Source organism: Scyliorhinus canicula, chromosome 12, assembly GCF_902713615.1.
Source record: "Scyliorhinus canicula chromosome 12, sScyCan1.1, whole genome shotgun sequence".
Classification (NCBI taxonomy): domain Eukaryota; kingdom Metazoa; phylum Chordata; class Chondrichthyes; order Carcharhiniformes; family Scyliorhinidae; genus Scyliorhinus; species Scyliorhinus canicula.
In genome coordinates, this window is record NC_052157.1 from 44,479,758 (window position 1) to 44,492,942 (window position 13,185).

Below are 13,185 nucleotides of genomic sequence, written 5' to 3' on the forward strand. Positions count from 1 at the left end.
TTATTGCCTGCCCCACCATATCGTTACTATTTGGTGGCCGATAGACTACTCCTATCAGTGACTTTTTCGCCTTACTATTCCTGATTTCCACCCAAATGGATTCAACCTTATCCTCCATAGCACCGATGTCATCCCTTACTATTGCCCGGATGTCATCCTTAAATAACAGAGCAACACCACCTCCCTTACCATCCACTCTGTCCTTCCGAATAGTTTGATACCCTCGGATATTTAACTCCCAGTCGTGACCATCCTTTAACCATGTTTCAGTAATGGCCACTAAATCATAGTCATTTACGATGATTTGTGCCACCAACTCATTTACTTTATTCCGAATACTACGAGCATTCAGGTAAAGTACACTTATGTTGGTTTTTTTACCTCTGTTTTGAATCTTAACATCTCCAGTTTTATTCCTTTTGTTATTACTGGGCCTATTCACTGTGCTCCCCTCAGTCACTGTACCTTGTACTGTCGCCCTTATGGATTTCTGACTATGTCTTCTCTGCCTTGCACTTTTCCCCTTACTTCCTTTTGTTTCTGTCCCTGTTTTACTACCTTCCAACATCCAGCATTGGTCCCCATCCCCCTGCCACATTAGTTTAAACCCTCCCCAACAGCTCTAGAAAACACCCCCCCTAGGACATCGGTTCCAGTCCTGCCCAAGTGCAGACCGTCCGGTTTGTCCTGGTCCCACCTCCCCCAGAACCGGTCCCAATGCCCCAGGAATTTGAATCCCTCCCTCTTGCACCATCTCTCGAGCCACGCATTCATCCTATCTATCCTGACATTCCTACTCTGACTAGGTCGTGGCACTGGTAGCAATCCTGAGATTACTACCTTTGAGGTCCTACTTTTTAGTTTAACTCCTAACTCCCTGAATTCCGCTTGTAGGACCTCATCCCGTTTTTTACCTATATCGTTGGTGCCTATGTGCACCACGACAGCTGGCTGTTCACCCTCCCCCCCCCAGAATGTCCTGCAGCCGCTCCGAGACATCCTTGACCCTTGCACCAGGGAGGCAACATACCATCCTGGAGTCTCGATTGCGTCCACAGAACCGCCTGTCTATTCCCCTTACGATCGAGTCCCCTATCACTATAGCCCTGCCATTTTTCTTCCTGCCCTGCTGTGCAGCAGAGCCAGCCACGGTGCCATGAACCTGGCTGCTGCTGCCTTCCCCTGGTGAGCCATCTCCCTCAACAGTATCCAAAGCGGTATATCTGTTTTGCAGGGAGATGACCGCAGGGGACACCTGCACTGCCTTCCTACTCTTGCTCTTTCTTTTGGTCACCCATTTTCTATCTCCCTCAGTAACCTTCACCTGCGGTGTGACCAACTCGCTAAACGTGCTATCCACGACCTCCTCAGCATCGCGGATGCTCCAAAGTGAGTCCATCCGCAGCTCCAGAGCCGTCAAGCGGTCTAACAAGAGCTGCAACTGAACACACTTCTTGCACGTGAAGGAGCCAGGGACAGTGGACGTGTGTAAACACTGCAGCCATGTGTAAACACTGCAGCCAATCACTAGTTAGAATACACACACTATAAAGGCAGAGGGCACCACGGTTCCCGCTCATTCTGGGTGCTGCCTCTGAGTGTAACAGGAACTTATTCAGCCCAGCCCGGACTCACAACACGTGCCGAGAGAATCAACTGGTTCAGACAAACCTTAGGTCTCTAGTTCAATTTAGCATTATTTAGACCCACAGTCATCGTGTGTTAGTTAGTTATAAGTAGTCAATAAAATTGAGTTGAACCTTCATCTGTGTTGGAAGTGTCTGTTCTTCTCTCAAGCCTATACAAGCCAACACAACACCTCAGGGACCTGGCACCAGCAGGTTCCACACACACCCACCTCTCTGGCCCGGCACCACCCTCCCCTCCCAGCATTATCCCCACCAGGACCATCTATCCTTCCCCTGCCCACGCCCGAGGATGAGGAGGATTTCGGCACGCTCCCAGAGTCACCGAACATCAGGCCAGCACCGATATCGCCGACACCACTACGTCGCTCTCACGGAACATCAAGGCACCGGATCGGTTAAATCTCTAACTACCAGACTTCAAAAGACATTTTTTTTGATCAAATATTGTAAATATTAATTCATTGTTCTATATAGTTCACCACCACCCCCACCGGACTCAATTTTAACAGGGGGTGAATGAGGTAAACCACTGTTGCACCTGTATTAGGTGATGTATGGTAGGACCTGTATTACAGGTTCGCCGGTAGTCTCTGCCTGCTGTATAAATATGCGTGTCCTCCAGCTAGCAGCCATTTCGCCAGCTGCTGTGGGAGGCCACACATCTTATAGCAATAAAGCCTCAGTTGGATTCAACTATCGTCTTTGTCCAATTGATCATGCCTCAGCATGGCCGGTGAAAGCTGGGAGACCACGCTCCCAGGATCGGCTGGTCCCCGTGCGGTGAGGATTCGCCGCCGATTTTGGCATCATAAAACAACATAGTGCCTAGCTGCAAAAATCAGAGAATTTAGCCCAAAGTTACAATACTGCTAAGGATTATGCACTTTGAATATATCAGTAGAATATCTAATGCTTGCCCAGTGAATGGTCTTGCATGGTGTGGAATATTTGGTATTCATGTGGCACTGATTGCAAAGATATTCCTCTTTGTACCCCTCTGTTTCTTGCTCTCTGTCTTCCACTTATTCTACTCTGTGTGATAGATCAATTATTGCCCCAGTCTTGTCACTGCCATTATTTAGCATTTACTGTTGCAATTTATCTGTTTTGTTACACCCCAACAACACTGTCTTAACAACACGATAAACAACACCTTCAAATTACTGCTATATAAATACTTTCCTCATTGGTTAAACCTTTGGGAACAATAGAGACATTTGTGTCCAGTGTCTAGTTACTTGACATCGCTTTCCAAAATAAAACTTTTAAAATCACTCCCTTTGGTATAAAGGTAAGCTGTTTCTGAAAGGTTGTGCAGTTTCCTTTTTCATGCAATTTACTTGAAATTGGTCACATTATCACAAAAGTGCAAATTACATGTTAGTTAAATAAACATTGGTGGATGCCCAAGTTGCTGTTAAAACTGCCACACACCTCAGACAGAATTAATCACCGCATTGAGTTTCTGCCACTTGTGCCTGCCTGCGGTCCTTCAAGATCCCCTAATTGCTTATTTTTTTAGGTTCAGGCGCAGTCACAGACAGGTTATAAAAGTCTCCACCTATAATGTTTTTAAATTTTCCAAGAAACTGACTATCCCCGCCCCCGGTGTGAGCCTCTCTCCTTAGATATGCAACTAGTAAATGTGTTCTCTAGCTCTGTACATAGATTTTCAAATCACTTTCAGCTCATTTAAATCAGGTTGCATCTAGGTCTTAGGCTTGGCGCTGATTACAAATGCTTATTTCTTGTGATAATCCATTTCCAGCTGTATTAATAAACCTGTACTTGATTACCACACTTCAATATATCCAGGAATAATTTTAATAAAAACATTGTTCTAAATGATTACAATGATGTTTGCAAAATGCAAATGAGTTTGAGTGCAAAGTTGAGTAAGAAAACTCAAAATAATAGAGTATATCTTGCACTTTAATTGCCAATTGCACCAAACGTGGAAACACTTGACCAATAAAATATTTGATTAAGTGCCATGTACAAGAATAATTTGATCCAAAACAATAGTAAAGTGATTAAAAACTTGACTGAGTGTAAGAAACAAACCATAGTAGTGTACTTCCCCAGGCTTGTTTCTGATATTTAGAACATTTATTAAGGAGAGGAAATGGGCTTCAGGTTTGCGAACAGGACTCATTGACTCATAATATTACTGAACAATGGTGGTGCCACTAAAGACCAATCGGTGCATACATTGGGGTAGAATTATGTCTTCATTGCTTGGCCAATTGATTGGCAGGTTCAACAAATAATGGATGATCTGTTCCAGCATATTATCCCTGAAGTTTGAACTCTATCACATCGTTTTATAAGGACAGCATCATGACAATCGTGCATTATGCAATATGTTATTCTGCTAACTTGGAGGTGCTCACTACAGAACTCACCACTTGAAAGCTATTTGGTCACATTACTGCAGGCAGTCACATATTAAAATTAATTATTATGTAGTTTGGTTATTGCTTAGAAAATGGTGGCTTTTCCCAAGATTTCCAAGTGAAAAAGACAGAAGGAAATAACTATATATCTTATTCTAATTTTACATTTTGAAATTACATACAAGCTGCGATTGACAATACATTCGATGCAAAATATTAATGTAAGTATATTTATGTAAGGACATAACATTTTATAGGACATACTCATCTCCATGTTGAGCATGGCTTCTGACAATTGCGTTCTGTACATTCCAGCCTGCAAGTCGAGTGGTTATGCCCATGGGATAATTTTGGAAAAATATACTCTGAACACGAAGCCAAGTGTCTCTGAAGGGTTAAACTTTTGAATAAATTACTTAGTATTATAAGAAGCAAAAGGAAAAAGATATTAGGGCTGTAAAGGACAGTGTTTATGTCTGATTATTTAAGGCAGGTTTGATAGATTTTAGAAGGCTGAATTTTCTGTTTTAGAATCTAATAATATTGCCATCTGGAGCAGAAAGATGTATTCAGCCACCTCTTCACATAAAAATCAACCTCTAGTAATTTAATTAAACTATTTTAAAATGTTGAAAAGTTTACTCTTCCCCATTCAGTTTATGTTGTCTCTGAAATATGATCTCCATGTAAAAATTGGGTGCTTTATTGTGATGGAAAAGTTTTTATTAGGTAGCAGCCCATAAACTATTTATTAAATTCTGGTGCCAGTTGTTTAGATTGTAATGAATTCATGGAACCATCCGGGCGAGGGAGGGTTGGAATTTTAATGTGGGTGTGCTGAGGGTGATATGGGCAAAATTTGTCAATATGTTAGGTAGATGGCTTCAACCCGCCAGGGGCTGCTGCCATTTTAGATAAGTTTAAAAGACTAGATTCCTTTGATTCAACCATTTTTGTTATAGTGGACCAGTTTCCAAGGCCCCTGAAAACCCAGCAGCTGTAGTGAGGAGAAGACAGCCTTGGGAGAGGGCAGGAGCCTGGTTCCTTCCTGCCTCCATTCTAGCACCACTGACCACAAATCCTGGAATTGGTGATTGGACCCACATTTCCCCCACAGGGTCAGGTTTCAGACCTGTCTGCTCACGAAACCCCCTCTGGAGTACTCCCCACCCAGCTGAAAGCTGACTGCTGTACGAGATAGCTGTCAGGGTCAAAAGCTGTACACTATGGAGTTAAAACTAAAGAGCATGTGGGGAAAATTTAGGCTTCTGGGCATTCTGCATTCTACTGGACCCTGTGTCTCAGAAAGCAAAAATTCCCCCCATGGAGTCTTAAAAAAATTATGTAATAAGCTTGGCCTAATTAGGTGTAACTATGTTTAACATACAGATAAAGAACAGACTTGTTATACATGTGTATAGAGAAAGAGAGTACAAGGATACCCCAAACAATTAATGAACGTGTGAGTTAAATCAATGATCAAAAGCAATAAATGAGATGAAAGGTCAGTTAATCCGTTTTTAGTGATTTTGTTTGATAAAGGAACGTTTACCACGTCCGTTATATCTGAAGCCAGTTTAGCTCAGTTGGGGGCCTATTTAGCTTAGTTGGCTGGACAGCTAGTTTGTGATGCAGAGCGACGCCAACACCACGGTTGCCAACACCATGGTTTCAATTCTCATACTGGCTGAGGTTATTCATGAAGGCCTGCCTTCTCAACCTTGCTCCTCGCCTAAGGTGCAGTGATACTTGTGGTGTTCTTTGTGATTCTTGTTCTCAGGATGGATGTTGTAGTGTTCACAAAGACCACAAAGCCAAGATTTATTTGCACTACTTAAAGCTCGACCACTTACTCCTATAGTAAACAATAATCTAGTAATCTACAATCAACTAACACTGGTCTCTACACTATCTATAACTGTACTCTGATCTCTAGCACGAGGGGACATAGCTTTAAATTGAGGGGAGATAGATATAGGACAGATGTCAGAGGTCAGTTCTTTACTCAGAGTAGTAAGGGCGTGGAATGCCCTGCCTGCAACAGTAGTGGACTCGCCAACATTAAGGGCATTTAAATGGTCATTGGATAAACATATGGATGATAAGGAAATAGTGTAGATGGGCTTTAGAGTGGTTTCACTGGTCGGCGCAATATCGAGGGCCAAAGGGCCTGTACTGCGCTGTAATGTTCTATGTTCAGTCAGCACAGAATCGATGGGCCGAATGGCCTCCTTCTGCATTATAAATTCTATGATTGTACTCCTATGCTCTCCTCTCTAGCTTTCTCCCAGAAGTCGGAGAGTCAGTGCTTTGTATAGTTCTGCATCTAGCTCCATCTATTGGTTAATGATATGACATTAACCCATTGTATTCTGAACATTTTCCATAATGTCACATCCACCTTTCTTTGAGAAAATGTTTGAAATGCTTTTTATATACATATTTGAGAATGTTTTCAGACAGTTTATGCTAAAAGTTATGTAACATTTCATAATTGCAATTTCAGAATTACAGTTCTTAGTGTTTGTACAAATTCAGTCTATTAGGCGGTTTTCTTATTCTTTTTGATTTTCTCAATGCACTTGCAGTGTCATTGAAGTTGTCTGTTCCGTTTGTGCAGTGGATAACAACGCTGCTGGTAAGTCAATGTTACAAGTCAGGAATTAACTGCTCATCCATGTTTGGAATTGTTACAGCAGGCAATGTTGTATGAATTTTCCTTCTCATGAGCATCTGGACAGGCGACAATCCTGATGATACAGCTTAACAGCACTAGTGAAAAACCCTTTTTATCATCAAGAGCCTTTTTGAACAGTTGTTCTACTATTCCCACTTCTTTCTCGGCTTTCCCATTAGATTGAGGATATGATTGAATAGAGGTAATGTGTTGGAAGTTGTATCCTTCTGCAAATGACAACCATTCCCAACTACTGAAACAGGGTCCATTATCCGTCACGACTTTTATTGGAGTTCAATGTCAAGCAAATACAGACTTCGCCGCTCATCACTGAGTGAGCAGTTGTATCTGACAATGTTAAGACATCAGGATAATTAGAATAGTAATCAATGATGATTAAATAATCATTCCCTCTGAAATAGAACAGGTCCATCCCAAATTTTGACCATGGGTTTGTGACGATCTCACTTTCTACAAAGGTTTCTTTACAATGGGATGGTTGATATGTTTGACAGACACTACACTCTTGCACGTAGTTGTCAACATCTGTATTGATGCCCGGCCAGTACACTGACTGTCTGGCACGTCTTCGACACTCTATCCCTTTTCCAGAATACTTCTTCCGAGGCATGAAAGTATTACAGTTCTGTCGCCTTTAAACAGGAATCCGTTTCTAACAGTCAGGTCATCCTTGATGCTTTGAAAACTGTTACAACTGCCATTTGGCCATCCTTCTCTTAGGTTTTTGATCACCCGTTGAAGTATTGTGTCTTTTTCAGTTTCACCCCATATTAACTTTAGCTTTGCGTCAGACACAGGTCATATGTCTGCGACAAATGTAGCATGTGTTTCCACTTTGAGTACTACTTCTGATGCTTTCTCATCATTGTAGCTTGTGGCTCTTGACAATGAATCTGCTACAATAATTCTTTGCCCGGGATATAGAATAAGGTGAAGTCGTATCTTCCTAGTTTCATCATCCTACGCTAAGTCTTGGCGACGATGTCACGGAGATCTTTCTTTATGTGGACGATGGTCTCTTTCCACAACGAAGTGTGATAGGCCATACATATATAATAATGAAATTTACTTATGCCCGTTAACATACCTAGGCATTCTTTTTCTATTGTGCATACCTCTACTCTGTCTGAGTCATAGCGCGTGATGCATACTCAACTGGCTTCCATTGATCATCTTCTGCTTTCTGGAACAAAAATGCACCAATGCCATTTTGGCCGGCAACTGCTGAGGTTTTTGTTTCCTTCTTAGAATCAAAGAATGCGAGCACTGGAGCTGTAGCCAGTGATGATTTCATGTCTTGCCACTCAGCTGCATGCGGAGGTGTCCACGGAAATAAACCCTTTTTAATCAGATTTCTTAAAAGCTGCTGTTCTGCTGGACAGATTGGGAATAAACTTGCCCATAAAATTAACTACACCCAGCATCTGTAGAATTGCCTTCTTATCAGTCAGTATTGGCATCTGACCAATGGCAGGAATCTTAGCTTGGTCTGGTTATACACCTTCTTTTGACATGACATCTCCAAGAAAGTTTAGTTTCAGAATGCCAAATTGGCACTTTTCTCTGTTCAACTTTAACCCTCAGGAATTAACCCTTGTTAACACTTTCAGAAGCCTTTCACAGTGTTCTTCCGGAGTGTTGGACCATATTATCACATCATGTACATATACATAAACACCTGGTATTCCTTCAATAATAGTCTCCATCGCACGGTAGAAGATCTCGGAAGCTGATATTATACCAAAAGGTAATCGATTAAACAATATCGGCCAAAGGGAGTGTTAAGGTACACAATTTTCTGCTTCTACTTGTGGTGAATGTGATTCACACTATCTATAGTTGCAAATATCACTCCATGTATATATGTTCGTTATCTACCCGTTGTAAGATCAATGCTGTATATAGTTGCCAATATAACTCCGTGTATATATGTTCACTATCCACCATTGTAAGTGCAGTTGCACGATCCGACCACCAGGGGAGTCGCTCTGGGAGTATGCGAGAGTTTGTACTGGGCTCCACCCTTGGCTCCGTCCAGGACTCCTCTCCCTGGGACCGATGTATAAAGATCAGTGCCTTAGAGCCAGCCTGCCAGTTCATGGAGTTCAACGACGAATAGGCTGGCTCTGTTGTAAGTGTATTAAAGCCTCTGTTCAGATCCAACTACACGCGTTCGCTAAATTGATGGTTCCATCACTACTATCGAGACATAGTTGCCAGAATCCCTTGAAAGCATCCAATTTAGTGAAATATTTGGCATTTGCTATTTCTGCTGTTATCTCTTCTCTTTTTTTAGGTATGTTGTCTTCTTATGTTATTGTTTAAATCTTTTGGATTAATACATACTCTTAAGTCCCCATTTGGTTTACACATACACACCGTAGAGCTTACCCAGTCTGTCGGCTCAGTCACCTTTGATATGATATCACATTGTTGCATTCCATCTAACTCGTCCTTGAGATGGTCTCTTAATGGCGCTGGCACTCTTATGGATGCATGTATTACTGGCTTAGCATTTTTGAGTTTTATGCTGTACGTGAATGGTAAGGTGCCCATTCCACTAAAGACATGCTTGAAGTTGCTCAAAATGTCCTCAATTCGATCATTGAGTAATCCATTTAATCTTCTGGCTGTGTGTATTCTTCGGACCAAATTTAATTTAATGCATGCATCTACCCCAATTAATGATGACTTTGTATCATCCACAATTTCAAAGTCCAATGGCATGCAGATGTTACCATTCTGTACCGTGAGGCAGCAGGAACCTTTCGTCAGTATTGCGTTCCCATTGTAGTCTGTCAACCTACAGTTTGATTTTTTAATTATTGGATTTTGTGCACTTGTTTCAGATCTGCCTCTGTGATTAAGTTTGCATGTGCACCCGTATCCAGCTTGAATGGAACATCAGACCCATTAATATTTTGTGTTACAGTCCAATCTTTAATTAAATTGGAGATTTGAAATATTTTTCTTATCATCAATGTCCAATGCATTAACTCTAGTTATCGCTTCTACCATGAAGTTATCCTGTAGAATAAACATTATGTGAAGTTAAAATTTGTTCCTCATGTCCTTCATTTTGTATACTCTGGATCCTTTTATTTGTATAGAACGATTTTGTCGAGTTGTTTTGCTGGTATTACTGAAGTGAAATGGCAGTGTGAGGCAAAATTATTGAACTTGTTGCATCATGAGCACTTTTTCCCCTTTCGCAGGACGATGTTTTCTATAGTGGCCGTTGCCCCAGCATGCGCACAGCCTTTTTCTGAACATGTATCGTTTGTATGTTTCATTCACCTGCCCTTTGTAATGCACATCAAATTTCTTCACGACCCGTTCAAATTTTCTCTTATCCTCACTGTCTGTGAATTCAAATGAATTAAACAATTCTAATGCCTGCGGTCCTGACAAATTGAGGAGGAGCGCGATTCTTCTATGATCAGGAGATGATTCTAACGCAGAGGCAGATAATAAAACGTCAAATTGCTGTTTGAAATTATTCCAATTTAAAAACTTAAGTTTACCGGTCATCCTGAAGTGTTCTGTTTTTTTCAGACGTTTCATCTTACGATCAGTAACTTGGTGATGTCCTCGAGATCTGTGTCGCGGCTTGATTGTTCTTTTCTTTCTAGAAGCTAACTCACTTTGTAGACTTACCTTTTAAAAACACACGCCGGGTACTGTGTGGTGTTCTTTGTGATTCTTGTTAACAGGATGGGTGTTGTAGTGTTCACAAAGACTACAGAAGCCAAGTTCATTAACAAAGCTAACATTTATTTCCACTACTTAGTAAAGTTTGACCACTTACTCCTATAGTAATCAATAATCTAGTAATCTACAATCTACACTCAACTACCACTCATCTCTACACTCTATCTATAACTTTAATTTGATCTCTCTCACTACTCCTATGCTCTCCTCTCTAACCATCTCGCAGAAGTCTGAGAGTCAGTGTTTTATATTGTTCTGCATCTAATATCTATGACATTAACCCTTTATATTCTGAATAAATCACCAGCTGTCAGCTCTTTGCCTCAAAAGAGGAAAGCAGCCGATGGTCACTGGGACAATGGCGATTTTACTATATTGGAAGCAGATTTATGACCTCACAAAGAAGCTGTTGTGACATCGGAAAATTTATTGTGAGAACATGAACCACGTTTCATTGGGCAATGTGCTACGGAATATAACTTCTCACCACATTCAGAATATCACAGCTCTCGTTCTCACCTATAGTCACATCTGTACAAATTTCCAATGGCTGCACATATTTCAGTGAACGATTTTTAGGATTCCCATCCTGGTTTTCAAAACTGTTGTCTTACTTCTCCATACCTTAACAATCTCTTCCAACTAAATACTCCTGCATGCACACTCCTCTGCACCTACAATTTACTCTTCATGGCCAATTCTTTCATTTGACATCAAGTGGCTGATTTTGCAGGCACCGGAACTTCCACTGTAATCTCATTGCTTTCAAAGCCTTTGAAAAATCTTCTCTTCAACCTGGCCTGGATTCTCCCTTCTGGAAACTAAATGCCCACTACAACGGAGAATCGGGACTGATCTCTGCTGGCGCTAGGAGCGGCACCCAGGTGCGGGTCTCTCTCCTTGACCATGCAAATATATTGGGGTGAGCCCGCCGGACTCCTTTGGAATCCCGGTATCAGGCCACCACCATCCCATGGTCCGGCGGTGGGCTCCCCTCCCCGCCACAATGCAACTCCGGCCGACCTTCACTTTTCCTCAATCACAGCAGAAAGCACTTTGCTGTTTTTGACGTTGTGAGGAGCTGTCAATCATAGCAAGAGCATTTATAATCATTGTGGTTAGTATCTAAGGAGGATACTGGAGAAGCGTGAAGGGAAAGACAGATACACAATCCACCAAGCAGCTGTCTCTGGGCTAATAAAACTGTCAATTCCTGGCTAGTGCAAGATATTGCTCTGTGAAATTGAATTGAATGGAAGTTTTGTATTTCAAAGGCTGTCAGCGGATTTAAAGCCTCTGCCACTCAGTTGCTGCTTTAAACACTTTTGTCTGAGGCCACAGATGTTAGGGAAGTGAAAATGCAGTGAAATTTCACAGTACTGCCTGAACTACTTTTCTGCTTTCAGGCAGGGGTCATGGGGTGCGGGTCTCTGATGGGTGGAGAGGGGTCTCGGATCACCCTCATACACGCGTGCTGTGTGGATGACCCGTTATTCCCGTGATAGAGGGGGAGAATATATCTAAAAAAAAAACATGTAGCCTTGTAATTAGCAAGACAAAATTTTAAACTATCTCCAAGACAAAGAGAACATTTTTTGGAGGCTATATATACCTCACACCAAGTGAGAAAAAAGAACATTGTTGCAAAGGATGAAACATAAAATTATTCTTGCTTGTAATGGAGGACAGCCTGAATGATGCAATACAAGCATCAATGGACATGTACGTTCAGTCTTTTTCATTGTAGTCAAAAGCATAAAAAACAACTCTGGCCAAACTAACAGTTAAAACTCTAAAGCACTTAACAGAAGACTGTTTTAAGTAGTGTAGGGTGTAGCCAACCAATTCCAACGATCAATTTTGCTCTCTGCATACTGTCACCGTTTTTCAAAGTTAGGTGACGCATTTTGAGACATTTCAATAAGGCACTCTATAATTGCAAGTGTTATTTAATTTGATCGTAATATTATTAATATATAATTTAATGTGCAATAGGTGCAAAATTATTTTGGCTGCAAGCCAAACCTTTTCCATGATCAAAATCATTACAAGAACAGCAGTATGAATTGCAACAAACAGCACAGATCCAAATTCCCCATTTTTTCCTGGCCAGTTGCCTCAAAAAGAGTACCTCCTAAAAATTGCAACAGGAATGGCAAAAATAGTTTTGTGGAGAAAAGAGATAGGTTCATAAACTTGGAGGGATTACGATGGTGTGATGCTGAGGTGTCCTGGCACAAAAGTAGAGATTCATCTGCCAATGACTTCAAGTTCAGTTCTGAAAGAAAGATTTGCATTGAAATAGCACCTTTCATGGTCTTGGGATCTCTCAAATGTTTTCCAGCCAATGGACTGCTTTTGAAGTGCACTGTGTATTGTAAGGTCGGAAACATGGCAGCCAACTGGGGCAAAGCAAGCCGCACTGGCGAGAAGCATCAATCTGTTGACATTGATTGAAGGTTAAAGCTTTGGCCAGGACACCAGAGAACTCACTTCTCCTTGCTCTTCCTCAGAGTGAAGTGGGGTCTTTAATTTGGAGGATATAACATCTCATCTAAAAGATCCAGAGAGGATTTGAGGAAAAGCTTTTGCGCTCAGAGGGTGGTGGGAATCTGGAGCTCCCTGCATTGAGAGGGAGAGGGTGGCGGAGGCGGTATACCTCAACATTTAAGAAGCATTTAGATGAGCAATTGAAGTGATACAGCATACAAGGCTACGGACCAAGTGCTGG

General features: G+C 41.6%; 1 protein-coding gene across 1 annotated transcript in view; it reads right to left on the reverse strand.

Moving 5' to 3' along the window:
• Window positions 1-13,185, reverse strand: part of saxo2 (stabilizer of axonemal microtubules 2) — a 127,436-nt gene that overhangs the window by 113,830 nt on the left and 421 nt on the right. The gene's annotated exons all lie outside the window — the stretch shown is intronic.